Here is a 14,218-nt window from a genome sequence, read left to right on the forward strand (position 1 = left end):
ATTCCCTCCAGGAGCATCTCCAACAGCCTCACGCTGCTTGTATGAAGAGCTTTTCTCCCATCAGCTCTGCGATTGCACCACAAATCCCAGTCCATGTTTTGTAAGAAGTCTTAGCAATTGTTAAATAATTCATGACTGCCTAATTGTTTGTTTGCGGAATGGTTTGTTTTGGTAATCTTGAGGAGCCCCAGGGATACCCACTTCAAAAACTGCATCATCATGATCTCATCCCATGAGGCAGTGTAGATTTTGACATATTAAGGCACATTAGGAAATGGACATAAAGAGCCTTGTTGGGCTAAAGCAGCACTGTGATGGATGGGTTATATTAAAAAGACAGTGATCATTAACTGTTTTATCTGTACTCTGTCTTTGCCATTCCTGCCTGTGTTACCTGCTTCTCCTTACCTTTACCTCTCCAACACATGCCTTGTATCAGAATAAATTTAACCACAAATTAAACATAATTCATTCATTCAATTCTTTGCAGAAACTTCAAGCTCCATTCGCACTGTCAGCAACTCGCAATAAAAAAACCCCAACTAAAAGCTATTCGATTTCAGTGAGAGTTGCCAATGTCCAGTGATACGACCACATTGAGAAATGTTTATTCTATCCAGACACGAATGAGGTGATGCAATGCGGCAACCACTAATAGGAATACAGCGGAGTTTCACTTGATTCATCTCCTGTGAGATACTGTAGGCAAGATGTGAATGTTACCCCAAGCAATTAGATTCATAAACTGATAATTGTTTGTCTTGTTCATTGCATGATGCATTTATGACCTGCTGCAATTACTAGACAAACATTTCTCTCTGCTGAATGATCATTTTTAGCAGAAAGAGAACTGACATTTTTACTGGTTATTTATTTAGTTTGTGATGAGATTTTCAAAAGCTATGGCCAGTTATGCAGCCCAGCAATAATATGACACAGCGAAAATTAGCGGCGAACAGTAGCCTATAAAATGCTGTCAGTGTGAACAGGGCACTAGAAGTTTAGTATGAATATATAATAGAGCGGAGTAAAAAGTTATATTCAGATTAATTGCGATCTTCATTCTCCTTTAAAATTCTTGATAGATCATTTACTCTAAGCTACGACAAAGAAAGGCATATTTTACCAGAATTTGAAGAGAATGTAAAATATTCAAAAGGTGTGTATCATGATTTGGACTTCAGTAATCTACAGTGCATTCAGTGTAGTCCGAGTCACAAACAAATGACTTTTTAAACAGAAAACAAAAACTAAAATCAAAATTTAACCAAATTGGAAAATATATTGACACCTAGCCTTGTCTCTTTCCAGCTACACTCTTAAAAATAAAGGTCCCATAAGGAGGGTTTCATAGTGATGCCATATAAGAACCATTTCTGTGAACACTTCTTAAAATAACAATTTTTTTTTATTATTAGTGTGAAATATATTTTAGTAATCTGAAGACCTTTTACCAATATAAACAACCTTTTGTGCAATGGGCAGTTTCCATGAATGTTAAACGTTCTATCATCGCCGGTAAAGAACCTTTGCTTTTAAGAGTGTAAGGCAAACAAAAGAAATGCTTTGCCAAAGAAAAGATATGACAAGGAGAGGTGTCAGTAACTCATCTCTGTGACAGAAAGATGGTGCACTTCCCAAAGGCTGTTCACAAAAGCAGCAGTCTCTGGCAATATTTCACTTTTGTGGGTTTTATAAGAGACTGAACAGGCAATAATGAAGAGTTTGGAGTGGTAAACGAGGTGAAGGTTTTGATGTTACACCATACCACTACCCAGCACTCTGCACCCCAGTCTCATCGGCTGCAATGCACGACACGATGCTGCCCACACTCTGGTTTTTTTCTTGCGTGAGTAATTTGCATTGCATATGTGTGCCTGTATGAACGTATGGGAAGAGGTTTCGAGTGCGTGTGTGTGACTATAATTCACTGTTGTACTTTCTATTTCCCCTCTATGCTGCTCCATAGGGATGCCATGTGAGTCCTCGTTCTCTAGCCGTGGAAAACCTATCATTGTTCATTGAGCTGGTGCCACTGCTGCTCTAAGAGGGGGGAGGGGTGGGACTCGCCAGCTCTGACTGAACAATACAAACTCCAGTAGATTAATTTATTGATAAAAACAAAAGGGTATAACGTGTGAATGTGGCACCATCCGCAAAAGAGAAGTTGCACTAATGGTTTCGAAAGCTATGATTTGTGCAGCACTGTGAATCAAGCGTCTCTTTCTAAAGTGCTCAGGAGTAGGAGGGAGGAGGAGGAGGAGGGAGTTTGTGTTAAAATGGAGCAGCTCCTTCAAATCACCTTTACAAACAGGCCTGAGGGCAACTCTTTTTTTTCCCGGTTATTCTTTCAGCAGCTGTTATTGAACTATAATACGCCCCAGCACAAAAGAGAGCTTCATAAATACCTGTGAAACAAATCTTTATATTTTACCTGATACATCTGCTTTTCTTTGAATCTTTATAGTATTCAAATGTAGGTTGCTGTAACGGTAAGGTCAAATGTATTTATCTTGAACCTTTACTGTTACGACACAGAAAATGTGTTTAAGCAGATGAACAACGCTTAGCCCCATATAGATGACGATTTGAGCACAAAAAGGTGGAATGTTGCTGTCCATTCTAGCACAGTCTCCTCCGACTTGAGGAAAGCAAGGTTTTTGGATGCTAGATTATTGGGTGCCCACTTCTGGTAAACTATGAAACAGCATGGTAGTCTTCATGTTTACTGCTTTGTCGTCATTCAAAAGAGGCGCTCGTTTCTCCAAAGTGCTGCTAAATTGGGCCTTTTACTGCACTATTTTCTTTTCTCTAAGCACACTGGCCAGCCCAAAGGGCAGAACGGTGTGAGACTGGACGAGCACGGAGTCCGTCTGGAATGGGAGGGACGGGAAATGAAGGAAGGGCTGGGACATTGGAGGAACATTGCTGCTATTTGCACCGTTGGCTTATCATTCACACTTGAGTTCATATACCTCCTGTTCATTGCTTCACATCTCTCGGTCCTGTTTCCGCCCCCATCTTGCCCACTTTTCCCTGAATATTCTGCATGACTCAGACAGTTTCCTTCTCGTAGGTCCTTTCCCCAAATATACATACAATTCCATGCATCATTCCATCTATATCTCCTTCTCAAATACTTTAGCTGAAAGTTTGATAACAGAAAAGCAAAATATGAATAGGCAGAAATAGAGCATTTGCAGGCTATTGAGAAGGTATATTATAATATGATATCTTCCATTTTGTCAAGATGCTTCACAGTATCTCCATGTATGCTGTCTTTGGTGCACACAGTTACTGCAGTGTTGTTTTAGGACGGAAATCAGAAGATGAATAAAAACCAGCTCACTAACAGCATATGCTCAATTAATGACCTGCTAGAAGGACTGATTCTACTAAACGTGTCCTGATGACTGTGTTTTACTTGTGCATAAAGCATGTTACTTTCCTCCAGAGAACTGGAATATTGTGTCTGAACCTTGCCTGGATTTACTGTCACACTGAAGCCTCTAACATGCAGTGTGAGCTGAAAATGAAGTCAACTACGTAAGGGGATGGGGGGCTAAACTATGGGATTATATGTGGTGCCATCGCTACTGTGTGACACTTAGTTAGCATTAGGGATGCACAATATATCAGAAATATATCGGCTATGAACCGATATTAGTGTTTTTTTTATTATTATTATTTATTTGTATCAGGCTATATTGGATATTTAATTGTGCATACTCATTTCCTCTATTTGTATTTTTAGATTTTGCACAATATATTGGAACCATATCGGTTATTAACCGATATTAGTGCTTTTAAAATGTATTCTGCTATACTATAAATGTAGTTGTACATATAAATTTGCTGTATTTTCAGATTTTGCACAATATATATCAGTGCCATATTGGTTATCAACCAATTTTATTATTTATTTATTTATTTGTATCAGGCTAAATTGAATATTTAATTGTGCATAATCATTTCCCCGCTTTTTTATTTTTAGATTTCCATCATCTAATGCTCACTTTAAAGTTAACCTTTAAAAAAAACGAATAATTTAAAGACCCAGGATTTGTTTTTGTTAAAAAAATGCTACAAGTTGTTTTCGTTTTAATTTATACAAAATAGTACAAAATTTATTTAATTCATACGTTTTTACTGGCCATAACACAAAAATAATTACCAGCTTAATTTTGTACATCCCTAGTTAACATGGGTAAATAAGGTTAAATGTTTTTATATTTGCTCCATCATTGCATCCTCTAACCATACTCCAGAGTTTGAGTCATTAAAGGAACGAGATTGCTAGGTTCTGTGAGTTTTGCTACTAAGCAACCATCTGTAGATTTTTTTATGGAAAATTGGGATATGACTGGGGTATTTGGGGAAACACTTTTTTCAGATAGACGTCTTGATCTAAGTTGAAGGTGGTGCCAGCTCTTCTTCATTTTATGCTAGTATTGCATACAGTATATTGAGAGCTTTAGAAGGCCAGTATGTAGCTTTTTACCTTCGATTACCAGCAGTGAGGGAAATGTTAATGCACTGCTACACTGTCAAATCAAAGGCAAGCTAATGATGAAGACAGTGTGCATAGTCATGATCAGAGCCACATTGCATATTCATGTTCATGTGTGCAAACAGACAGACCTAACAGGATATGACCTCTTCCAAAATCTGTGCCATGTGAATTATTAGAGTCTGATGGGCTTCTAAGAGCAAGTGTATGGTTGAGGTCATTGTAAAATGCAAGTCTGATGTAAAAGGGTCTTTACCAGAGTTTTTTTGAGAAACAAATCTGGTATGCCGAGGATTTGTTCTACCTCTGAGACCTGACACCAGCTTCAAAAAAGATCAGTTGAAAATGACTGAACTTATATCAGAATGGTTTGTGCCAGAACTGTGCATTGTTTCACAATGGTGATGTAGCACATGGGCAAATATCATACTTTTATGAGAATAATCCCTCACTAGAACTAATTTTATTAACTAGCATATATCTGAATGAATTTTTAAAAAAATGATCAAATGTAAACTAAAAGCTATTTTTTTCCTCATTAAATATGTTGGTCAGTTTTATTATAGGGTTTGTATCTTGCTCTCAATATACTGGCTTATACAGCATGCAGGATGTGGATTTCCTCTCTAAAATGCCTGCATGGTAACTATGCTTTTCGCATGTGAAAATGGGAATCTCCCCATTACAATAAATAATCAAAATCAATTTCACCGCTCTTGCTCTTAGAGCATGACTGCAGAGTTGAATTGTGATATAGACAGGCGCAATTGATAGCAGCATGACCTCTCTTGTGTTTTGAGTATGCTGTCTTAGAGGGGACATTTATGAACTTAAGAACTTTTTTTTATGCAATATAAATGTGTTTGATTTGTACGAAGCCCCGCACATGACATACAAGAAAAAATAAATAAGTTGTGCGCACAATTTACTAATTCGTACCCTCAATGTACTAAAACGTGCACACGATTACTATTGCGTTCAGTCGATCTGCTAAATCGTGCACACGATTTAGCAAATCGAGGGAACAAATTTGTAAATCGTGCGCACAATTTATAAATCGAGTGAACAAAATAGTAAATTGAGGGAACGCAATAGTAATCATGTGCATGTTTTGGTACATTGAGGGAACAAATTAGTAAATCGTGCACACGATTTAGCCTATTTTTTTTTCCTGCATGTCAAGTGCGGGGCTCCGTAGGATTAGAAATGATTCAGTGTTGAAACTGAATTAACATTGTGAATCACTTGCGTTCAGTCTGACTACTCATTATGATTGTTGAAGAGCCTGTTTTTTTTTCTGTTATTCCTCATCAGAAGTGTTCCCTAATTGTATTAAATGCCGATAAATGTCTTCTGACCTGTGCTTAACTCCTCCTTGACAGGCTGGGAAAGGTCAACCTCCTGCAAATATGTGAATGAGCTGCTAGCTATATATAGTCTAGTCTGGGGACCATGATTTAGGTCGTTATTAAGATTTGTCTCTAAGGAGTTTACTATTTTATATATATTGTTTTTAGCTGAATTAGATAATCTTTTTACTGACTCATGGACTGGATTCCACAGTCTAGTATTGTTGGTTTGCAAAGTGAAAACAGACACTTTTTCTGACCACTTGTGTTAGTTGTTTAATTTTCTGTTGAAAATACATAATAATTAGAATTTTAAATGATATCAAATTTAGCTTTTTTATATTTTTTTATAATTTACAATTGTATTTATTTATTTAGTATTATTATATTTTAATTTTAAGGATATTGAAGCAGAACATTGTGAATTTTGCTTTCTGTCTGGGAAAGTAAAAAAACAACAACAACAAAAAAAAACATTTGTATGGTCAAAACACCTTAGCATGTAAATATTTTAAATAATACTAAATATGATACGGTAAGCTATTTACTGCTTTTGGTAAGTTTTACTGTCACATTGTGTGTTTTTTCCCCTAATTACTGGAACAATTGTCATCAAAGACCTGATGTTGAGAGGGTGATTTATTTTGACCAAATTCTACTTTTGTATTATTTTCTTTTCATATATTTTACCAGAAATGTTTGAAAATGTTTTGTAAGTTGGGTCAAAAGTTCATAATTAAACATTAAGCCTTTTTTTCCCACAGCCTGATCAAGGTTTCTCTGCCTATTCTGTTCTTACTATTCTAGGTATCATGACAAACAGGAAGTCACTAGTAACTTTCTTGGAGCTATGTGGCTAATTTCCATAACTTTCCTATCAATTGGCTATGGAGATATGGTTCCTCATACCTACTGTGGGAAAGGGGTCTGTCTGCTCACAGGAATCATGGTATGTCTTTAAAGTGGAACTATAAATAAATATAGCATGTCAAATAGAATTTAGGTTACATTTGTGAAATTAACATGAATTTTTGTCACATTTTTAATATTAATATTTATGATGAAAATAAATGCTATTCACAATCTCTTCTTGTAGGGAGCTGGTTGCACTGCACTTGTAGTCGCAGTGGTAGCCAGAAAGTTAGAACTGACAAAAGCTGAGAAACACGTCCACAATTTCATGATGGACACCCAACTTTGTAAACGAGTAAGTGACTGAACTTTATTTTGCCAACTTTGGAAAGGACTAGCCATTTGTGTTAGTACAGTATTTATTAGAAAATAATATGCTTCATTTTCAACCAATCGTAATGTTGTTTTAAACATTCCCTCATTGCAAAAAAATATACTTTCTCTGGAAAATACATAGTTTCTGTCGAATGGTCATGTATTGTAGTTCTTTTTCCGAAACACTTCATTATTTTAATCTGTAAGTAATGTTTCATTTTTGTGCTTTTCTCCCAGGTAAAGAACACAGCTGCCAATGTACTCAGGGAAACATGGCTCATCTACAAACACACCAAGTTAGTAAAGAAGATAGATCATGCCAAAGTGCGCAAACATCAGCGCAAGTTCTTGCAGGCCATTCACCAGTAAGCACAATGTTTCCACACTTCAGCATTTTTTTTGATTATAATGAACTGCAGTGATGATTAATCATCCCTTGAACAGTAAAATGTATTAAATTGTTATTATGATTTTATTATGATTAAAAATTCTAATATAGTTATTTTGTGAATATATATATTTTTATGGATGTTCAACTCTCTGTGTTGTATGTAATTCAAGAAACTATCTTTTTTTTTAAGGAACCTTCGTATATTTTCTAAAGTCATGTTGAATTAGAAGGGGCAGGTATCTGATAATCCAAGTTCCCCAAAACACTGATCCCCATATTGTATCATAAATTCTTGTCAATCACGTGTCGAAGAGATTAGCAATGAATTCTGAGCTTTTCAGGAGAATCTGTCAGCATGTTATTGTTTGTAATGTGACGATTGTCCTTCTCCCCTTTCTTTCCCAAACCCTTACCTTGTGGTTATGGTTAGTGCAGTGTAATGGCTCACATGTTGTGTATATGTTGTGGTTTCTAAACTTGAACTGTGTTTTGTCTTCATTCTGCTCTATCACTGCAGAGCTCAGAAGTAAGTTTTGTCCTCTGTGTTTTTCTCCCCACATCCCCCTGTCTCTGTTTCATATGCATGGAGTTGGAAGCTGAATGCCGATTTTGGTTACCTTTATTGCTTCTCTCCATTCTAAGTCTAGAATGAAAAAGATGCAACATTACTTAATGCTGTATGGTTTTATGTAGCCTTCTGAAGGAGAAGCATCTTTGGAACTGTTGATTTGTTCATTTGCACCAAATCCATTATTCAAAAGTAAATCTCTGTATTAACTTGCATTGATAGCCCCACCTTGTGTGTCCAGAGGAAAAATAAGCTCAGTATGCCGGAATAGATGTTTAGGACTTTCATAAACACAGTTGACTTAAATTAAATAGTCTTGCAATTAACCTCTATTAGCTCTATAAAACGTGTTCAGTTGATGCTGTGTTCGCTTCGACTTTTAGGGTCATCCAGGGCTTTGATGCAAGATGATATGGAGTTTTTGCATTAGAAAGAATGCTGACCATGTCCTGCATCTCCAGATTTTTATTTTGGATACACCAAAATAAATGCATTAAGGTTAAAAAAAATAAAAAATAAAACGCTACATTTTTCAGATCTTGGCATTTGCCAATGAATGACAAATCGGAGCGGAGGAATTGCATTACGAAACTTCACTGGCAGGATATTAAGGCAGCCTTTCTTACAATGTCTCCTCATGGTCAGAGTCATACCTGTACTCTTTCATAGTTGCTATGGCACAAAAAAAACTAAACAAAGAAAAAACAATTCATTAACACATTCTTTTAAAATTTTGTTCAGAACCAAGCCCACAGCAAGCAATGCCATTCTCACAAGCATTTTCAGCGGTGTCACATATACCTCTACCTCAGCTGTTTGCCACTTCCTTTGACCTCATCCACAAACGAGGCTCTCGGATGGCTTTTTTTGTGAATGGTTGACGCGTGCCTGCAGGGGCAAAAGGAGATGTGTCATGTTTGAACGTTAAGTTAAGAGTTTTCTCTTCTTTACATTTCATAGATTGGGTTTGCATGTCTGGTATGGCAAACAGGACTGTGAATGCTTGCATGCAGGCCACTCTCTCTCTATCCCTCATCCTTATGAAGTCTTCCTGACAGGAATCTGTTGCTCTTCCCTAACGTCCCCCTCCTCCCTACCCCCCTTCCCTCCATAACCCTGCCTCCTCCCAGGCTCCGCAGTGTGAAAATGGAGCAGAGGAAACTCAATGACCAGGCCAACACTCTGGTGGACTTGGCGAAGGTATATGTTAAAGGCTTTATACTGTGCATGTAAACATCTACATCTTCAACAGAATCATTTCAGCTGCCGATGTGCTGACTGGTATCATTTAAAAATGTGTAACAGTGTTAAATTTCTAATCACAGTCCAATGTTGTTTCTATGTAGTGGCATTTTCATGTTAAATGCAGGTTCTAAAATATTAAAAATGAAACTGAATTATTTTAGTTCAGTTGTTTTATATGTCAGTTAATGAAATAAATGTGCTAGTCGAGCAGATATCTGTGGGCAAAAGTTTACATATACTCTTGACAGATTATGCAAATAATAATCATTTTAACTAAATAAGAGAGATCATTGTAAAAAAAAATCTTTTTTTTTGTTCTGTCTTGGATATATGTTATTTTATAGGACATATGTTTAAATACAGGCCGTTGTACTAGATCGAATCCCTCACAATCTTCAAGAAACAACTGAAAATTCATCTCTTCCATGAGCATCTGAGCAAAAAAAATGATCTAAGCCCTCACTTTTTCTATTATTATCCTTTACGTCTTCCTGCCCTAGCTTTAACTGTTTTGAACAATGACTGAATCCTTGTTTAATGGGCACTTCTTGTGTTTACTGCCATATGATATATCCCTTGTTCTATTCTTCAACTGTAAGACACTTAGGATAAAAACAACTGCCAAATTAATACGTTTAATGTAAATGAAGATATTAGCTGAAATTGTATATATATATATATATATATATATATATATATATATATATATATATATATATATATATATATATATATATATATATATATATATAAAGACCCCTTTCAAAAGTTTACTCTTTTTTATTTATTATTTTTTTATTTTTTGCTTTATAATAGTTGTTCATGAGTCTATTGTTTGTCCTGAGCAGTTAAACAGCCAACTGAAATCCTCCAGGTCTTTGCTTTCCCAGCATCTTATGTATACTTGAACCCTTACACAACTATTACAAAAGGCAGCAAAGTGCATTAAGAGTTTGGGGTGTGAAAACTGTGAACACAGTGATGAAGGTAAATTGTATAAGGTTTTTTTTTTTTTGTAGCTTCTGAAGGGCAATACTAATCATTCTTTGGACAAAATAAGATTTAAGAAAAGGATGGATTTAGTGATTGATTGCATTCCATCTCACTCATTTTCTGTGTACTCTTCTAGACTCAGAATGTGATGTACGACCTGGTGTCAGAGCTGCAGGAACGCAGTGAGGAGCTGGACAAGCGTATTGGCACGTTGGAGGACAAGCTGGACGCAGTCACCGGCAGCCTGCAGGCTCTGCCCTGTCTGATCTCCCAAGCCATAACTCAGCAGCAGCAGGACCTCCTGGATGGCTTCGTGCACCGCTTCTGCCCTGCTTCGCTGGGCTCGGAACGCTCTTGGACCCCTTCCAGACGGCGGCGCTCGCCCTCCACTGCCCCACACACTTCCTCCGACAGCGGCTAACGTGGGCCCGGACCTGCTCGCTGCTTCCAAAGGTCTCAGACTTATTCACGAAAGATGATCAAGCCGAGATTGAGGACTCGTGTTAATAAGTAGAGACGAATGATCAAAAATAGTAGATATATGGTTTATGTTTAGCCATTGTATGGCTGTTCAAGTTAGCTTTTTTGTAAAGCCTTCATATATTTACAAGACTGAGTTCAGGAAGCTGGAGTGAGTCCAGGAAACCGGTCCTTCAAACTGCGAGATCACAGGGTCCAGAGTGAACCAATGCAGACCACAAAGGAGCGACGCAACCACATAGAAGAGATTCACTGGTCCTGTAAGACATCTGTTCCAGGATGAGCCCCGAGAACACGTCACTTCAGCATTCAGCTGGAGACGCAGGAGCACATGACCTTACTACTGAGTAGAATAATGCAGGAATGCCAACCTTAAGGATTCAGTTCCCCTGCTCCGTTAAGGGAAATTGGGTGCAACTAACCTTTTTTAGTTACATATTGGCATGTTATTTTTTTCAGTGCCTGAATGTATAGATTGTGGAGGGTTGTCCATTTACAAATTTTGGAGCGAGTTTTTGTACAATGTTAACACAAGCATTGCATTCCTTTTTCAGATACATTCCTCTTGAAGACATTTGACTTGTCTGTCTTAACAAATACCATTAACTCTGTCGCAGTCTTCTATTATTTTCTAAAGCCTTTCAATATTTCCACCAGTAAGGGAAGGAAAAGATGGAAGGAGGTAAGGACAGGAAGGAAGGTAGGAAGGAAAAAAGGAAAGAAATATTGAAAGGAAGAAAATCAAGGAAGCTGGTAACACTTTCATTTTAACAAAATCTGAGCTTCCAGAAGTGTTCACATTACCAAGAGGCTGCGTTTTTGAATCTGAAGTGAGAGCACAGAGTGCTAAATGCTGTGGTAGGCACAAATGTATGACAGGACTGAGATTTAAACCTTGCATGTTTCAGTGCAATTGTGACGAATGGATTATGGATGGGTTTTTTCAAATGTGTGTGTGTGCTCTTTTGTTTTATTTCACTTATTTTTTACACAGAGATGCATTGGATAGTATTTTTAGAATTGCAAATATAGCGGTGCAGTAATGTGGTAATGTATGTTGGATGCATTCCTTGTTTTACTTACAAATGAATTCCTCAACCAAGAGATTGGCGAATCAGTGAAAACCAGAATTAACTCTAAACAAATCATTCTGTAATCATGAGAAGACCTTCTCTGAGAGAATACATCTGATGAAGCGGAAGGAGATGCATTATTGTGGCTCACATTTGCACTTTTCAGAACAAACCGTCAAGGCAGCTTGGAGCTATCTGTCTCTCTTGTTCAAGTGTATTTTACTACATCTATAGTTTTAAATAATCACATAACTTTAAAAGCAACTGACAGTGTTATGTGATTTATGGTGTAATTGTCACAGATTTAGGACCAATGACTGCAAACCATCTCACTGCAGCTTGCTTTTTTATTATTATTGTTAATATGAGTTAGTTATTTTTATTTAATTTATTTTTCTGAGACATTATTTTAATGATTAAAATATGATTTATTTATTTATTTTTAAACGGGGTAGTAATTATTTCGGGTTGATTTTTTATTTTTTTTTATTTATTTTTTTGCCTATTTTTATTTTGCAAGATATTGGATTCCTAACCAAAGCCTATAACCTTATTAAATTAAAAACGAATATATTTTATATAGCTTATGACCACATAGAAATTCAGCTGCACACTCACTCAAAGACTTTGTGCACACTTCATGTGAGATTGAAGCTAAATTCCCCCCAAAACATTTTTAATAATGCATGTTTGCTTTTTCTGATTTGCTAATAAAACATTTAAATTATTATTAAATTAGAAAAAGATTTTCATAGTTCACTATTTGGCGGCTTGATCACAACTCCTATCCAGCTTGTTTCAGTCTTGTGAATACTGTGTTGAGGTCTTATGTATTTCCAGTCCTCTGTTCTTGTGTACAAACGATGCCTAAAATTAGCAACCCTGTCAAACAATGATGATGACATTTAAAGTGAAAACTTAAAAAAATGGAGAATTCTCACAGCTTTCATTGCTGAAATATACTTGACACTTCTAGCAGATTTTGATAAAACAGAGATCAAAGACGAACTGAGAAAGCCAGTCATAACATTGAATTCCTGATGTAGACAAAAATAGAAGAACAGGCTGCTTTACTATTTAAGCTGCTTTTGATGACCAAAATCAAGTGCAATTTAGATCAAAATAATTAGGTGTAAAAATGCATGACCATGACCCCTGTTCATGCCTTTCTTTCACTGTCAGCACAGTCTGAATGTTGTTATGTGCCAATTATGAAGTAAGACTCAGATGCCTTCTGATGTCAAACTGCATACACGAGTAGATGGGACACCAAATCACTAGAACGTTTTTATTTTTATGGGACTTTTCTTTCAGATTTTTCCTAATTGCCTTTCTTTGTGAAATACCTGTGAATGATCACACAGAGAGATGAACTTGCATTTTGTATCCTCCCAGGTTGACTGTACATAAAGGCATGGGTTATCATGGTCTGTTGAGATCCTCTTATTTTGTTTACATAGAGATAGCCCAAGAAGCTACAGTGTGGACAAAATCTGCCCATGTTTCAGATAATAAATATCAAATTCTTGAGAATACACTGTGGCACTGTGATATTGGATGAGCATGTGTTCAAACATGAAATTCCTGTGAGTATCAGAGCCTCCTTCTGTGGATATGTGATATTAAAACACTTCCAGTACAATAGTTTTTAATTAATGGGGACAAACGTGTGAACGTCTTGTTCTAGCGATACGCAATGCATCGTTCCTTTTTAAAATAAATATATCTTCTTGATGTGTTTGATGTACTGCTGAAGGAGGCAGACCTAGATCCTTAAGTGTGAGAATGTTGCAGAGGGACATCTTTGAGACAATCCCAGAAGAGTGAAGAAAATGGGAAAATAAGTAATCATAGCTGAATACCAAATAAAGTATTCTGGTAATTTGCAGTTCCTCAGATCACCACACAGGTGTCCATAAGTTCCTACAAATAGCTGAAATGATTGTCAGCAGACTGTCCTCCAGTAACCCTGAAGGCGTTGAGACAGTTTAAATATGTATTGGAGCTCACTGAGCAAATGATAAGCATGATAAATAAAAATAAAAACACATTTAAGGGACCCTAAATAGGCTGACTAGAGGTTATCCACAGGATTTCACCAGTGTGGCAATTTGTGGAACCTAATTTAGTAGGTTTTAACTGAATTTAAATTATTCAATGACATATTTTTATTCATAAATATGGAATTACCAAGATTTTACCAGTTGAAACATTCATGAATTATAATGTATAATGCATAATGTTTGATTCTTAATATAATGAGTAGTTCTCTCTTATATTAGGCTTTCGTCGTGAGGCTGAATTAACTAGAGAAATAAACGAGGAGAAATTAATCTATTGAAATATTCATTATTTTACACAGAGCACAGGAGCTGTGCTAGT

At 36.5% G+C, this 14,218-nt stretch overlaps 1 pseudogene; it reads left to right on the forward strand.

The window, feature by feature from the left end:
• Positions 1–13,490, forward strand: part of LOC113116523 (small conductance calcium-activated potassium channel protein 2-like) — a 34,577-nt pseudogene extending 21,087 nt beyond the window's left edge.
• The last annotated feature ends 728 nt before the right edge of the window (positions 13,491–14,218 follow it).

This window comes from Carassius auratus, chromosome 2 (genome assembly GCF_003368295.1).
Source record: "Carassius auratus strain Wakin chromosome 2, ASM336829v1, whole genome shotgun sequence".
In the NCBI taxonomy this organism is placed as follows: domain Eukaryota; kingdom Metazoa; phylum Chordata; class Actinopteri; order Cypriniformes; family Cyprinidae; genus Carassius; species Carassius auratus.